The sequence below is a fragment of the Macaca thibetana genome, chromosome 5 (assembly GCF_024542745.1).
Source record: "Macaca thibetana thibetana isolate TM-01 chromosome 5, ASM2454274v1, whole genome shotgun sequence".
Classification (NCBI taxonomy): Eukaryota; Metazoa; Chordata; class Mammalia; order Primates; family Cercopithecidae; genus Macaca; species Macaca thibetana.
The window spans coordinates 1,501,378-1,519,269 of NC_065582.1; the positions used below are offsets into that span (position 1 = coordinate 1,501,378).

At 37.5% G+C, this 17,892-nt stretch overlaps 1 long non-coding RNA gene across 1 annotated transcript in view; it reads right to left on the reverse strand.

The window, feature by feature from the left end:
• Window positions 1–16,119: 16,119 nt before the first annotated feature.
• LOC126955473 (uncharacterized) overlaps window positions 16,120–17,892 on the reverse strand; it is a 128,280-nt gene continuing 126,507 nt past the window's right edge. The window contains exon 6 of the long non-coding RNA XR_007725939.1: window positions 16,120–17,646. This is a non-coding gene — a long non-coding RNA (uncharacterized LOC126955473). The remainder of the gene's footprint in view (window positions 17,647–17,892) is intronic.

The following is a 17,892-nucleotide window of genomic DNA, read 5'->3' on the forward strand; positions in this document are numbered from 1 at the left end:
ATCATATCAATAGATGCAGAAAAAGCATGTGATGTAAGTAAATACCCACTCACAATAAAAACTCTCAGTATACTAGGAATAATAGGGGAATCTTTTCAGACTAATAAATGATATTTACAAAAACATACAGCTAACATTATATTTAATGGTGAGAAAGTGGAAGCTTTTGTGCTAAGATGAAAAACAAGACAAGGATATTACCTCTCACCACTCCTTTTCAACACCATACTGGAAGCCCTAACTAATGCAACGAGAAAATAAATAAATAAATAAAACACACCGATAGAGTAAAAAAGCTGTCTTTGTTTGCAGTTGACATGATTATTTACGTAGAAAATCGAAAATAATCAACAACAATAACTTAATAACACCAACAAAACCTCCTGAAACTAACTTATCACAATGTTGCAAAACATAAAGTTAATATACGAAACCCTATTGCTTTCCTATATACCAGTCATGAACAAGTACAATTTTAAATTATAAGCGTAATACCATTTACATGAGCATACCCAAAATGAAATACTTAGATATAAATCCAAGAAAATATGTACAAGATTTTAGGAGGAAAATGACAAAACTCTGATGAAAAAATAATCAAAGAACTAAATAAATAGAGAGATAGCTCATGTTCACGGATAGAGAGGCTAAATATTGACAGTTCTTCCCGTCTGAATCTATACATTAAATGCAACCCCAATCAAAATTCCAGCAAGTTATTTCAGTGTATATTGACAAACTGATTCTACGGAAAGGCCAAAGACCCACAATGACCATCACGATATGGAAGGAGAATAACGAAGCTGGAGGACTGATACCACCAGATTTCAAGACTTACTATAAAGCTGCAGTAATCAAGGCAGTGTGGTATTGGTAAAAGAACAGACAAATATGTCAAAGAAACAGAATGGGGAGCCCAGAAGTAGACCTACACAGAGCCAACTGATCTTTGACAAAGAAGCAAAGGCAAGACAATGGAGCAAAAACAGTCTTTTCTACAAACAGTACTATAACAACTGAACATCCACATGCAAAAATAAATAAAACTAGACACAGATCTTATACTCTTCACAAAAATTAACTCAAAATGGATTCTAACACAAAATTATAAAACTCCTAGAAGATAACATAGGAGAAAATCTAGATTAGCATGAGCTTGGCAATGACTTTTTAGATATACCAAAAGCATAATCTCTGAGAGAAATAATTGAAGAACTGAACTTCATTATAATCAAAAAGTTCTGCTCCATGAGAAGCACTGTTAGAAGAATCACAAGAGAAACCACAGATGGGAGGCCATATCTGGTAAGCGACTGCTATTCAAAATATAGAAAGAATCCTTAGATCTAAACTATAAAAAAACAAACAACTTAATTAAAAAATGGTCCAAAGACCTAAATAGACACCTAACCAAAGAAAATGTACAGATGGCAAATAAACATGCGAAAGGTGCTCCATATCATACTTCCTCAGGGAAATGCAAATTAAAACAATGAGATATTACTACTCACCTATTGTAATGGCCAAGCTTCATATCCATAACACCAAATGCTAGTGAGAATAAAGAACAAAGAACTCTTTCATTGCTGGTGGGAATGCAAAATGGTAGAGTCACTTTGGAAGACAGTTTGGCCGTTGCTTACCAAACTAAACATTCTTTTATTATTTGATACAATAATCACTCTCCTTGGTATTTACCCAAAGAAGATGAAAACATGTCTACATAAAAACTTGTACTTAAAGCAAGTCTATTCATAATTGGTAAAACTTAGAAGAAATTTAGAGAGCCTAGAGTAGGTGAATGGATAAACTGTGGTACATCCAGACAATGGAAATTTTTTCAACGTTAAAAAGAAATAAGCTATCAAGTCATAACATATGCAGGAAACTTAAATGCATATTACTAAGTGAAAAAAAAGCCAATCTGAAAAGGCTACATACTACATGATTCCAAGTATATGACTTTTTTTTTTTTTGAGACAGAATATCGCGCTCTTGCCAGGCTGGAGTGCAATGGCACATTCTCAGTTCACTGTAACCTCCGACTCCCTGGTTCAAGCAAGTCTCCTGCATCAGCCCTCTGAGTAGCTGGGATTACAAGCACGCACCACCACACCCAGCTAATTTTTGTATTTTTGGCAGAGACGAGGTTTCACTGTGTTGACCAGGATGGTCTCGAACTCCTGACCTCATTGATCTGGCTGTCTCAGTCTCCCAAAGTGCTGGGATTCCAGGCACCAGCCACTATATGACATTTTTTAAAGGCAAACTATGGAGACAGTAAAAATAATCAATGGTTGCCCGGGCTTAAGAGAGAGGGAGACTGAACAGGTGGAGCACAGAGAACGTTTAGTACAAGAAACCTACCCTGTATAATGCTGTGATTGTGGGTACACATCATTATACATTTTTCCGAGCCCATAGAATGTCTAACACCTAAGGTAAATTTGGGGTGAGAATGATGTGTCAATGGAGGTCACATTTACCACTCTTGTGGGGGCTTTTGATAACAGGGGAGGCTATGCCTGTATGGGGGGCAGTGGATATATAGGAAATCTCTATACCTCTGCTTAATTTTGCTGTAATCCTAAAACTGGTCTAAAAAATAAAGTCTGTCAAAAATAAAAAGCAAAGGCATCCAAGAGATGATGTTGAATTTCACAATCACAGTTTTCTCCCCTTTGGCAATTTGTTTGTGTCGGGTTTCACACCACGTTCTGGAAAACATCAATAATGACAGCCCTGAGGCTTTGATGAAATATGCAGTATCTTCTGCAGTCAGACGCAGATTTGCAGCTGTGAGTTTGCACATCACTGATATTTTCTTTATTTCTACAGAAATGGATTTAGTGAGAGCATTTTTAGATTAATTTAGCAAAGGTCACTAAAAGTTAGTAGCACAGTGTGTCATTTGAAAGTTCATGTCATGCCTGATGCTAGGTTTCAGGGTTGTTGTTTTTTTTTTAAAGTTCACTACCAGTTTCTTAGAAATATCAGCCCTCTTCATCAGTCACAGAAGATCAGAAATATCTACCAAATGCTTATTTACTGGGTTGAGCAAGTGTTAACCTCCAATCTTATAATTTTGTCTTCCTAAGAGAACACTACTGTTGCCTCTCTTGCATGACTGTGTGAATTCTTCACATTCATCAACCAAAAAACAGAGTAATAAGGTAGACCACATGCTCATTTTACTAAGTACTAAATTGTTTTTCCTGTGCTCTAAAGAATAGCTGATAATTAGCTGTCTCTAAATTTAATACTTGAGAAATGCTTAGTGCGAGGAAAAAAGGCAGATTTTGGTTTTACAAAAAAATAATTCTTCAATTATACATTCTTGTTTTGCCAGAGAACAGGCCAGGACAATTTACATTCTCGAAAGCCCTGGACCTTCCATCTAAATAGCAAAGGTTAGACAGAAGGTTGTGACCCTTTTTGCTTGCTTTAGCACAATCTGCCCATGTGATAGAATTACAGCCTTACAAAAAAAATCTACAGGGAAAATAGCTCCAATGTGGAGCAGATGCTCTGAAGGACAGAGTGAAATTGCTTTTCAATATGTGCCGTTATTATAAAAAATAACTTCATTAATATCAGGTTGAGAAAATAATAATCATAATAAACTAATTTTGCTTTTTCTAACTCTAGGCAATTTTATAATTTAACTTAAACATATCAATACAAATTCTTATGCTTTTTTCTATATGTCAACTACATATTAGAATTATGATTTATATCTGATTATGGCCATTGATATATTTTACTTGACACAAAGGTTATTTTTTCTCTGATTTTGAGTTTTACAGAATAGTCTACATGCACATAAGCTCACACGTGTGAATATATGCACACATACATGTATCTACACACACATATGGAAATATATACATATATACATTTGATCCTTGAACAACATGGGGGTTACAAGCACACAGTTGAAACTTTTGACTCCTCAAAAATTTAACTACTGATGGTCTCCTGTTGACCTGTAGCCTAACTGATAACATAGCTGACTAATGCATATTTTGCATGTTCTATGTATTATATACTACATTCACTATACTCTTACAAAAAACATGAGACTAGAGAAAAGAAAGTGTTATTTTAAAAAATCACAAGGAAGCCAGGCATGATGTCATGTGGCCTGCTTCAACATCCCAGCTACTTGAGAGGCTGAGGCAGGAGGATCGTTTGAGCCCAGGAGTTTGAGGCCAGCCTCAGCAAAATTGAGAGACCCCCATCTCAAAAAAAAAAAAAAAAAAAGAGAGAGAGAGAGAGAGACAAAGGAAATACATTTACTATTAAGTGGAAGTGGATCATCACAACGGTCTTAATTCTCATCCTCTTCACATTGAGTAGAAGAGGAGGAAGAAGAGGGCTTGGTCTTGCTGTCTCAGGGGTGGCAGAGGTGGAAAAAATCTGCATATTAGTGGACTATGCAATTGAAACCCATGTTGTTCAAGGGTCAACTGTTGGTAAATATACATATATATAAATGTGTATCTGTTGATGATTTCTTATAAACAACCATGTTCTCATACCACATGCCTTCATTGACATTCAGCCAAGTAATGGTTAACAAAAGTAGGATTTTCTACTTGGACAAATTCCAATCTTTTAGATGCTGCCATTAAAAAAAGGGCAGCAAGAACTCAAATGTATTTTATAAATGTATATTTACATATACAATATTTTGTAAATGTATATTTTATAGTTTATAGCTATATATATATATATATAACTATATGATATTTATATATATTTGAGATAGAGCCTTGCTCTGTCACCCAGGCTGGAGTGCAGTTGTATGATCACAGCTCACTGCAGCCTTGAACTCCTGGGCTCAAGCAAAACTCCTGCCTCAGCCTCCAGAGTAGCTGGGATCACAGGCGCGCCACCATGCCTGGCTATTATATTTTTATTTATAGTTTACAGGTATTTTGTGTGTTCTGGATTTTTGTTGTTGTTTTAAATTACTTTTTATTGTACATACTATGGGATACAACATGATGTTTTGACATGTGTGTACATTCTGAAATAATTAAATCAAGCTAATTAACATATCACATATACTTATTTTTGTGTTGTGGGAACATGTAAAACCCACTTTCAGCAATTTTCAAGGGTACAGTACATTATTGTTACTACATCCGCCAAATAGGTCTCCAGAATATATTTCTCCTAACTGAAACTTTGTACACTTCCACCAACACATTCCTATACCATTCTACTTTCTGCTTCTATGCGTTCGACTTGTTTCCATTCCACATGTAAGTGGGATCATGCAGTACTTCTGTTTCTATGCCTGGCTTACTTCTCTTAGAATAATGTCCTCCAGGATCATCTATGGTTTTGTGACTGACAGGATTTTCTCTTCCTTTCAGCTGAATTGTATCCCACTGTGACAAAGGGGCAAGGCCAGGGCTGAGTGGTATATGACAGTGTCCTGGGGGACCTGTCAGCAGAAGCATGCAAGGAATGGAAACGAAATATAGTTTGAAATGTACATAATTAAAAATTCTTCCAGTATTGAACGAATAAAGTATGAGTTGAAAATTTCCTCTCAAGTAATGGAAATTCTCTCTTTTCAGAAATATATGGTATAATAAAGCATATACAAAAATAAATACATTATCTAACTTTGGGGAAGATTTCATAAATTAGAATTTATCAGAATTCCTGCATGTGTAGGGCACAAATCTGGAGCAGTTCCAAAAACAGCGAGCATGTAAGTAACAAACCCTGTGTGAAAAAACGAGATCAGCCTGGTGTGGTGGCTCACGCCTGTTAATCTCAGCGCTTTGGGAGGCTGAGGCGGGGGATCACCTGAGGTCAAAAGTTCAAGACCAGCCTGGACAACATGGTGAAACCCCGTCTCTACTAAAAATACAAAACTTAGCTGGGCGTGGTGGCACATGCCTATAGTCCCAGCTACTCAGGAGGTTGAGGCAGGAGAATCGCTTAAACCCCTGAGGCAGAAGTTGCAGTGAGCCGAGATTGCACCACTGCTCTCCAGCCTGGGTGACAGAGCGAGATTCCGTCTCAAAAGCAACAACAACAACAACAAAGAAAAAATGAAATTTTCCTAAATTTGCAAACAATCCTTGAAATTTTTATGTTTCATTAACAAAGTATAATGTTAAAAGTACTTTTCTAAACAAGCACCGTTTAAAATAAATCAACCATACTAGTAGAAAAATAGAATTACCTTTCCTTTTTATAGAAAGTGACATTACAAAAGCGCTGCCATTGGAAGAGGAGATTAAATACTACTCAGCCAAAAACATAGGAAAAGAAGGATTATGGAACAATATCCGGCATAAACAACATAAAAACACATTATTTTCTAGGCTTCGTGAAGATTAGGTATTTGTTATCTTTTTAAAATCTATAATTTATTATTATTTCTCTTCTCATTCTAAATAAATGTGCATTTCTCTATATAATTTGGCATTTATGGTTTTGTATGTTGCAAACTGTGTAAATACATCCTATTGAAACCAAATTGAACGTATTCTAATTCAATGTCTCATTAGCTGTATTCCAAACACACTTTTTCATATCAACTAACATGAGATGGGTGGAAGAGGGGAAGTCAGAGTGAAAAAACCAATTGTGGTTGAAGTATCTTATTTTGTAAATTTTGTAGCATTATCTGACTACGTGAAGGCGCTTGAACAGTGGAAGCACGTCCATGCGCTCCTCCTGCTCTGCCGACCTGCGCATCCGCCGGGTCTCTCCACAGTCCGCCGCCAGGTGCACCGTCACTCACCCGTCAGCGCGGTTAGTGCACATCAGGCTCTGTGCTAGGGGCGGGCTCGCAACGGCAAGCGAAACCAACTCTCTGCGCTCACAGAGCTTTTCCGTCAAGTAGAGAGCAAGTAAACACGAAAATAACCGCGAGCTTTGTAAATAGTTGTAGAAGCTTTGCGGAAAATAAAACGTGGCGTGACAGAAACGACCAGGGTCATGCAACTTCGGATGGTCTCAGAAGGTGGCTCTGCTAAGATGATCTTCAGAGACTCCATAAACTGAGGCTAAACACATAGACACCAGCCCTGGAGATGTTTGAGGAGAAATTGTTGCCAGTGGAGGAAACGGCAAGTGCAAAAGCTCAGGGGTGGGCTAGTTTTAGTGGGTCAGGGGGTGCAGGAACGGTGGAGTGGCCCCGGGCAGGAGATGAGGGCTGAGCACCAGCAGTGGGCTTTCAAGGCCAGGCTAGTAAGGTTTATGGATGTTATTCTAAATGCAGTGGACTATTCCTTCTGAATGCCCCAAAGGCACTTCAAATTCAATCTATTTAAAACCAAATTCATCATCTTTCTACCACAGGTATATTTATGTTTCCATGTGGCTGGTGATCTGTCAAGAAAATCATCTCCCCTCACTTTGACAACCTAAAAAAGTTCCTATTCTTCCCTGATGTTCGATGCTAGTCTATTACCAAATGCTATCGATGGATTCTTCCTTCTAAATGTCCTTCACTAGGGGCTCTTTTACAGGCCACGGCCCCAGCTCCAGCTTACCTGTCTCTTGCCTCCCTCTCTCACCTGGATCTCACCTCGCCTTGCTCTCAAGAGGCCACAGCTCCTAGTTTTACTGCCTTGAGTTCCGCCTTCCACAGCAGCTGCCATGAGCTTCCAAAACTAGCATCTGTCACCTCTCTCTGATTGTGGACTGTAGTCTGCACCCTCAGGCCTGGAATCCAGGAGCCTTTAGGTCTGCCTCTCACCTGCAGCTCCAGTCTCCAACCTGTCATACACATTAATTCTCCAACAAAACCTAAGTGCTTCCAATTTTCTTTATGCCCCTACTGTTTCTAAACCCGATTTTTTTTGTGCATGCTGTTTCTGACATTTGGAATGACCAACCCCATAACACTTCCCGGCTGTGCCCCTGCAAAATTCATCCTTAAAAACTGAGTTTCAGTGTCACGTTTTACCAATTCTTCCCCTGAACAGTCACACTTGCTCTCCATTTCTCTCTCTCTTTCTCTCCATCTCTCTCTCATTCTGTCTCTCTCCTCTCACACACACACACGCACACACACACCACCACCACCTCCACTTGTGTCCTCTCTGCCTCTCTTACCACCTCTGCTGTGTTCCGCAAACAGCATGACCAGAATCACAATCTCTCAGTGCTGATATCCCTTATAATGATTCTATACCCCTGCCTCAAGCTGTTTGTGATGAGGACGCTGCAGAGCCTGTGCCTGAGCAGTACAACTATCAATCATCATAATAAAATGTTAAGCTTACAGGGAATTTAAAGACCATTACAGTGATCCCTTTATATTACAAATGAGGAAACTGATAACCAGAAAGTTTAAGCAGCTGAGGTCACCACAGTGTTTTTAGAGCCTAGAATGGCCTCAAATCCCGTAACTGCTGAGCTTTCAGGCACCACTTCCTTGTCTCTTATCTTTACTCCCATGGATGACACCTTAAATGAAGGGCTGATGGACAGCTATGGATCCAATTATTTTATTTATACCAAGAACTCGATCAATATTTGTAGAATGAATGAAAGAAACAACAGGATTTGCTTGTAATAATCTAGTTGATCCCATCAACAACTGAGGGTTACTATGAACTCACTTACTGCTTCGCTCATTAATTCTTTTGTGAAACGCTAGTTCACCACTTTTAACGTGTTTATATGCCAAATACCATACTTTGTGTAGAAAAGGAAAATCCAACAAGGAACATGGTCTTTGCACTCCAGAAAACCACAGAGAATTAGATACATAATCCAAACATTAAAGCAGAGTTAGAAGGGTTATAATAGAAGTGTGAATAAACCAAGTACACGAGTATTTTTAGAAAAGAGCAACAAAGTTTTCTAGAGAAAATAATATCTGAGCTACCCGTTTATTATTGCCAAGCACTAAGCTTGTTAACAAAAAGGAAAAAGAGGGAAACAAAAGCATAAATAATGAAACGATAAACCATTGTTGTTTACAGTCAGCTTGAATTAATCTCATCACTTATAACACTAATTTTTTATCATTCTATACAATTAAAGATGAGTCAGTGATATTCACATGCCCCTAACATTTAGAATTACTTAATTTTCCACTTTACGCATTATTAGTCTAGTTTAGTGTTGAGCACTTCAGCTTTGAAGTTTAATTTTAATTTTCTTTCTGAACCCCTTAAAATTGGAATATGTCCAGAGTCTGTTTCTGATCCGCCTCTACTGATAGGAAAAATATGATGACTTTACTTGCCACAAGAATGTTGCTATGATGAGGTTCTACAAAAATCGGTTCAGCAAATTGAAATAAAATACAAATTTTCTTCTGCACTTAAAATAAGACTGTATCCTGTTTCAGCATTTAACAAAGCCAGACAAACATTTTTCACTTGGTTTTTTATATTTGTTTGCTTGGTCGGTGTCCAAAGGTAATATGCACATGAGCTAAACCATTCTTGGTCATGAATTTCTGGAAATCTAAAAAAGAAATGATTTTTGGACATCACTAGCTTGATTTCCCAACATAAAAGTTTATAGTATGTGCATAAACAACCAGAAACTCTCTCCATATATTTGAGTTTGGCTTGTTTATTGTACAGAGAGCCTCTCATCATTCTTCAACAGTCATTTTAAAACAATTAATTCTCTCCCTTGTTCTTACTACTGAAGAGAAAGATGTTATGGCATTTTTCTTCCTTTAATGTGAGAACCTTTTCATAAAATTAAGAAATATTGTTGGTTCTAGTAATTAAACTTTTCAAAAGAACACATATAAATATATTTAATGTAGAAATAGAAAAGTATAACCATCATTAGATATGCAGCTAAGCTATATATACATATATAAAGCACATGTATATAATGTAAGCATTTATAATCATGTTCAAAATCATGTATCATAAATTTGCTTTATTATTTAAAGTCCTATGAAATGTATGGCTCACTATACCCTCACAACTCAGTTATTTATGTGAAGACACCGCAACTACATGACTTACCCAAGGTCACACAGCTAAGTTATTTACTAAACCGGGCTATGTTAAGACAATGTTTAGACCATGTTGTAGGTCATTTTTATATATGCAGATTTACTCCTTATGCACAATCTTTTGTTTTGTGATTAAATTTCCAAAGGGCATTTTTGACTTTTATGTTGGCTTAGTTCAAGTAGAAATTAATTTCCTCTTGACAAGTATTACGAGTTTTAAAATATTCCCTGTATACACATTTGCCAAAAAGATTATTTGGATTACATATGTTCATGGCAGAGATATCTAAGCTATTTTTTTTTATTGAGATGGAGTCTCGCTCTGTTGCCAGGCTGGAGCGCTCACTGCAACCTCCGACTCCATGGTTCAAGGGATTCTTCTGCCTCAGCCTCCCGAGTAGCTGGGATTACAGACACGTGCCACCGCACCCAGCTAATTTGTATTTTTAGTAGAGATGGGGTTTCACCACGTTGGCCAGGATGGTCTCAATCTCTTGACCTTGTGATCTGCCCACCTCGGCCTCCCAAAGTGCTGGGATTACAGGTGTGAGCCGCCGCGCCCGACCCTAAGCTTTGATCATGCGTGCATATCTTTATATAACTAGCACCGTTTGAAGTTAATGAGATGAGTATTCTATCATGACTTTTGGAAACGAGTTTACAACTTGTGGTTTTACTATGTTTTACATCTTACTTAAATATTATTTTGGTCTTATATTTTTAATCCTATGCGTTTGATAACTGTGTGAGACAATTTTATATAAATAGCCATATCAAAAAAAATCTCAAAACGCAACCAAATGGTACTAATTCGTGTAACTAAAAGTAGCTATTTTAATCTTTGCTATCGTGATCAGTATTTTAAAACCCAAGCCCAAGTGTGTGATTGACAGAGCTCCTCTGGACACGTCCCATGTGAGGCCACAGCTGTCGAAAGCCGTCAGAACGTGGCGACAGCACTTCTGGGGAGTAAGTTTCTTCATTCCTCAACGGTGGAACAGACCAAAACGCTGAAGCGTCTGGCAGGATATGTGGCAGCTGGAAAGTCCTCTAACCACACATTATAAAGCCCTTAAGAAGCTTGTGGTTTAACACACATATATCATTATTCTAACATCCACTAAAATAAAATTCAATTATACGTTACTGAATATTGACTTCATTCCATATCGGGATGATTTTGTCAAAATGTCCTCAAATAGTGTCCTAGAACTTCTTGGTATGCTAACCAGAAAAGCTGGAGAATAATTTACCTTGTTTTCTAGTTCAGTAAAGATTTAAATAAACTCAAAAACTTAAAAAGGGAAAATTCCCCAAAACTGATTATTCTTCTCATTTTAGACTGAATTCTTCTTTTGTTAAAAACAATTTACTATTCAAAGAGTGCTTTATCTTTGCTTACAAAATGTAGTCTTCCTTTCCAGAGCAGCTTTGCTTCTAGAAAGGGAAAAGATTACAACGAAATAAGTAAAATATGCAAATATATGTACATGTGTGAGCATATGCATTCAGTATTTTGTTGCTCATTTTTTTGATGAGGAAGAGAAAGTAGATGAGTGTGTTTTAATCTTTTCAGCATCTCCACGGAAACACTTGATTTTCACCTAAGAAATCGTATCCATCCTTCATCCACCCAGATAAGGATATTTCCATTAAAAAAAAATAGAGGAAGACTTGGCATGTGCAGCGTAATGCCTTGTTTCACACGAGTGTTAAAGAAATCTGCACGGATGTGTGCAGCTGTTTTCCTTCAGTGCGTGTGGTTCTCAGCAGGGGCCTCCTGCAGTCTCCCTGCTGCTGACTTCAGAGGCCATAAATCACCAGAGAGATGACAGTGCCATGAGTGAGCACTGCACACTGGGATGTCATTGCAAAGCTGAGGTGGCCGAGACGACAGCTTTGGAGATGAACTCTTAAGACTCAAGGCAGCCCTAATGAATCTGACCCTTACACCTTGTTACTCAGCTTTGGTGGCATGTTTACGCTGGTTGAGTCATCTAACTTTATTTTACCTTGAGTGCTTTTAGTATAACATGAAACAGTAGTTAAGCACTGTTAATTCTACGAAATAGTTCCTTATTCCATTTCCCTTCTAGTGGTTATATAACAGTTATTATAGTCTGTTTCTAAGATGCCTTGCTTTCCTCTTCATTTTTATTGGAATAACTAGGGTGATAAACCTGGGCTTTTTCAATGAAAGAAATTCCTAAAATTTTAGGTAGCCTTATAAAGTTCAAAATAAGTAACTAAATAAAGGGTAGCATACGAAAATAGAAAAGGAAAGAGATAGTCATTGATAGAAAAATGTGTGCATACATACACGCACGCATAAATACACAGCCACAGTGTTACTAAAAGTCACCTTCTAGCTTAGGGTAGCTTTCCAAAAGAAAATAGAAACATTTGCTACTCATTCTATATACATAGCAGTTTTTCTTTTTTTAATATTAAAATTGTAGAGTTTTCTCAAAAGAATTACTGAAAACCAGTATCAAGACACTTTCCTTTATAAGAGCAACTGAAATCTTCATGCTTGAATTGTCTGTAGCCAAATCATTCTATTTTCGATTTGCATATTGAATCAATACAACAGTTAGCTCAGTGCTATTTTATCTCACATGAAGCATGGGAAAGAGAGTTTTTTTTTTTCCTTAGACAAAGTGAGTCTGGTTGAGAGTAAGAAGACTTTGTTTTAGTTTCATTATTAAGCAATTGAGAGAATTCCCTGTGACCTCTGTATCTCAGGAATAAAACAGATCTTCTCAGAAGACGACTATTCCCCAAAAGCGATACCTGGCTACACAGTCGTTCTAAAGCGCAGGAACCATATTTGTGTTCTTTGTAGCTCCTAGATGCCCAGTTCAGCTTCTAATAGATAGAAAGAGTGCAATTCAAAGTATTCCGATGATACTATACTTCCTCAACTTTCTCTGCTAGTTCAATAACAGTTGAGCTCTTTATGTCCTCGGGAAGCTCTGTTAAAAAGGCTTTTGCCATTACAGATGGACCTTCCAAGGCGGAGCTCCCCAGCCACCCTGGAAAATAATCATGACCACCTCTCTGTTACTGTCGATGACTATCCCATTTGTCTCTCTTCTGCAACATCATTTCATTCATTTTGTTTACGGATTATCTAACACTTCACACCCAATTCTCAGCTCTGAAAATAACAAAGATGAATGAGATACATTCTCTGAGTTTACAGTATTCCTGGACCAAGGGACAATCAGACCAAAACACATGACCAAAATCCAGTATTGTAAGTAAGGTGGCAAGCGTCAATCAAAAGACAGGAGGCAAAAAGACACAGAATACAAACCAAGATCTGAACTAGTGAGATGACTAGTTCTGTGTTAAAGGATGAAGAGTAATTATCCAATTAAGGCAGGAGAATGAGATAAGACATTTGAAATTAAGGAGAGAGCATTAGAATAAACGACACAAACAGGACCCTGTGAATCTGAAGTACAGACACAGTATTGAGTATAGAAAATCACAAATGTAACTGGCATATCGAACCAGCCACCCTTGGGATGAAAGTATCACACAGCCTCTTTACTGCTCATGAGTCCTTACGTTGACCTGGTGGGCCTAGTTCTTCCTCTGCTAACTGAAACTCAGATGGACCTCCTGATTTTCCCAGTCAGTTCTTTCAGTTAGTTATTCAAATGACATAACATAATCAAAATTTCCTGCTTGATTGACAGTTAAAACTTCTTCCTGTCCCCACCTTTGCTTGCAGATAAGGAGAGGGGTGTGCCAGCTTCTTCTCACACACGAGGTAAGGAAGATTGGAGTTACTTTTGAAGAAAATGTAGAGCCGTTGAAAAAAACACTTCAGAGTCATATCATGAGCTTTGAATTGATACATACGACTTCTTTGGAAAATGGATTTGGAGAAAATAAGACTAGAGGCAGAAAGAGAACTGAGGAAACTTTCCCACCTATTATCCATGCTAGATTTAGTGAGGGCCCGCCTCAGCAAGGCAGCAGTCATGATGGAAAGAAAGAAAAGTTAAGAAAATTGAAGGAAGTAAAATCTATGGACACTGGGTAAGTGTTTGGATGAGGGGAAACAAATATAATTTGAGATCAAAGGTGAATCTCAGGTTCCCAGTGTGGATGAATGGGTGGAATCTGCTGCCATCCACTTCTGGGGAAGCATAGCCAGAGGCAGAGTGAGCTCAATTTTAAACATGTTGAATTTGAGGGCACATGGAACAGAAGTAATAAAAGCTACTGGACACTTGTATGCATTAGAATAAACTACATAGTGGAAAATGCAGGCTGAGAGTACTGTATCAGTAAAACTGTAGTACAAATATATGTTTAAGGAGTAGCGAGAGATCGAGCGGTCTAAAAAAAAAAAGAAAAATGAGAATAATTAGAGGTTATGTTATCATACAAACCACACAATTAACTCCAACTTAGAAATTTATTGATTTTTAAAAAATCTTTAGCATCTCAATTCTATCAACAAGATTATTTATTCATTTTCATTTCAGTGTAAATATCCTACATGTGTGATAAAACATTTTTTGTGAACAGATTCATCATTCCATAACTTTAAAAAATATATTGCAGTGTAAATAACGCAAGGAAAAATAACCTTGCTTTTTAAGAAACTTCCATGACTGCCTGATAAATATAAATTACCACCTTTTTTGGAGGGTGAGGGGAGTGTTAGTAACTGTTTTGTGCTCAGCACCTTTCCATCCTCTACTCTTTACCAGACGTGAATTAAGCTATTTGAGAAGCTGGGATTTTTGTTTTTGCTTTCATTTGCTTTCAGTTATAGGAAATCTGATTTTCTTTCCGGTGTTCTCTTGCACATCCTCATTCCATGGTTATATGTGAAGACCTTGGATTTATTTCCTTTTCTGGAACTCTATGTCATTAGGAACATAGGCTGCCTTGAAATCCTCACTGTAAAGTGTCATGTTGGTGGTGCCTGTTTGCTTTGTTTTGTTTTTTGAGACAGAGTCTTGCTCTGTCACCCAGGCTGGAGTCAGTGGCACAATTTCAGCTCACTGCAACCTCCGACTCCTGGGTTCAAGCGATTCTCCTGCCTCAGTCTCCCAACTAGCTGTGACTACAGGTGGGTGCCCAGATAATTTTTGTATTTTTAGTAGAGATGGGGTTCCACCATACTGGCCAGGCTGGTCTCGAACTCCTGACCTTGTGATCCACCCAACTCAGCCTCCCAAAGGGCTGGGATTGCAGGCGTGAGCCACTGCGCCTGGCCACTTGTTCGTTTTAAATAGTCTTTAGTGTTTTCTTTTATAAAAGAAAATCGAAAGCCTCTTTATCTGAGTAATTAAATGAGGTACAAGTTGCTGGTTATGAGAAGAGACATTTAAACTCTGCAATTAAAAGCCTTTCTGGGATGAGTCAATTATTTTTCGGGTTGAATAAGTGTTGTAGGCTTTATTGCTATTAATGAGAATGTTATCAGCTTAGCACTTGAATTTTGATTCTAACTGTGTTTGTAAAAGAAATTCTTATCTTTTTCTTTATAATTTATTTGAATGAATTAATCGTTGTGAATAGAAACCGAAGCATTTATTTTATAATAGAACCTAAAAGGTTTATTTATCCAATGAGCTATAATAATGAGCCTCTACTATTTATATAAAACCTACTATTATTTTGTTCAGAGTATTCAAGGAATAATATACCAAATTTAACCATACATCCAGAAATGTTGAAGTACATTTCTATGTATATTATGGTATATTATGGTAATTTCTATCTATATTATGGTATGGTATTATGGTACATAGTATATGGTATCTATCTATATTATGGTAGAGAATGCCTGGAATGGATGAATGGATAGATAGGCCGATAGACAGACAGATGTAGATTAACCAGTATCAATCTATTATGGTATAGAATGCCTGGAGTGGATGAATGGATAGATAGACCAATAGACAGACAGATACAGATTAACCAGTATCAATCTATTATGGTATAGAATGCCTGGAGTGGATGAATGGATAGATAGACCAATAGACAGACAGATGTAGATTAACCAGTATCAATCTATTATGGTGTAGGATGCCTGGAGTGGATGAATGGATAGATAGACCAATGGACAGATAGATACAGATTAACCAGTATCAATCTATTATGGTGTAGAATGCCTGGAGTTAAGGGGTTTAAGGACCCACTCCACTCCGCTACAGCCTCATCTTGGCTAATGACATCTGCAGTGACCCTAATTCCAAATAAAGGCCCTATTCGCATATGAGAAACAGGGTTTAACATATCTCGTGAGGAACGTAATTCAACCCATTATATGTGCATTTATCGAAGCTCGTCAAACTGTGCACTTTACCATGTGTGGTTTATTGTAGGTCAGCTTGACCGAAATAAGTGTGATAGGAATTTTTGAAAAAACACAAAGTTTTTATAAGCAAAATATATAATAGTAGGACAAACTCTAAATCAGATTTTTTAAAAGCCCTACCCTGCAGTGTAAGAGCATCACGTATATCACACAGAAGAAACTGAAAAAACAAAAAAACATACAGGGCACAAAAAAAGAGTGACGCTATCAGAGATTTCCCCAGGAAACAAAGGAAATCTGTCAGGAAGACGGAGTCTCATGATTTTGTCCATGGGTGTCCCAGTACGTGTGTGATATAGGACAGGCTTACTGCTTGAAAAATCTTCAGCTAAAACACAACGCAAAGTTTTGAAAGCACGTAACAATACTTTATGTGTTCAAATCTCAAAGCGTCCTCTCAGGGCATAGGAATGGATTTCAAACTTCTACATAAAGGAAAGAAATAGGCATACTTAAGTATCTTTAAACATTAGCACCAGTAAAATAAGAAAGTAAATTTATATAGATAAGTTGGGCCCACAGTGACCATTAAAATAGTTGTATATAACTTTCTGAATACATTTTAGAATTTGGAAGAGTAAACTTTAAAATAATTGAGAGTTTTTATTTGATCCAAAAATTTTAAATTTTTTTAGATACAGTATATTTAGAGAATGACTCATATCACTGAATGTGCCTTAATTAGACACCACCTGGAAAGATTAAGATTATTTTACACCAAACAATACAGAAATCACAAGAAAAATTAAATATAGGTAGTTTAAAGCATATTCCAAGCATTCTCTAGATTCTATTTCTAAGAAATATTTTACATCATAAATGATCGCTCACTTCCAAACTGGATTTGTTTTTTCTTCTTGGTCATTATTAGCGATATCTTTCCAGGTATAATTCCCAAGCCTTTTTTCTCCCCAAGACCAACTCTGTTCTAGTTTTACGACATGTTTGCATGTCTGCTGACTTAGTTCCTGACTGGCAGTTAATTTCTTATCTTACTACAGTCAGTCTGGCTTGGCTCAGCCATTACCGAGTCTGCGTCTGTACTCTGAGTCGGAAGGAAAGCCTGGTTATCTCCCTATCCCTACATTCAGCGCAGTGTGAGGCCTGGAGACACACTTTCTTCCGCATGAGGTGGCGCCGGGCTGAGGAGCGCTGGCTCTCGCCTGATTGCAGGCCGAGGGTGGAGCTAGTCAGGCTGGCCTAGGGGAGCCCGTGTGAGGGGCCAGCGGGGTGGGGCTTCAGCACTCATCTCTGGATTTATCTTTATGAAACATCACTCCGTGTTCCACGTGCCACTTTCACTGGGCAAAAATCTTGTAAGTGTTGTCTAAGAGTAAATGAAAAGAATATATATGTTATCTTCATCAGTCTTAGGAGACTAATTTTTAATTTATCATTCTTTTCTCTGTTCCTAGCTCTCCCAACGAAGCTTCAGTGATCATGAAAGTCAATTTGCTCCGATTCTTATGTGTTTACCAATGGTAAATAGTCCTGGGGGCTCTTTTAAGATTACATTAACTGTAATTATCTGGTCTCAAGTCAGTAAGACCTTAATTACTTTTGAAATAAGGTT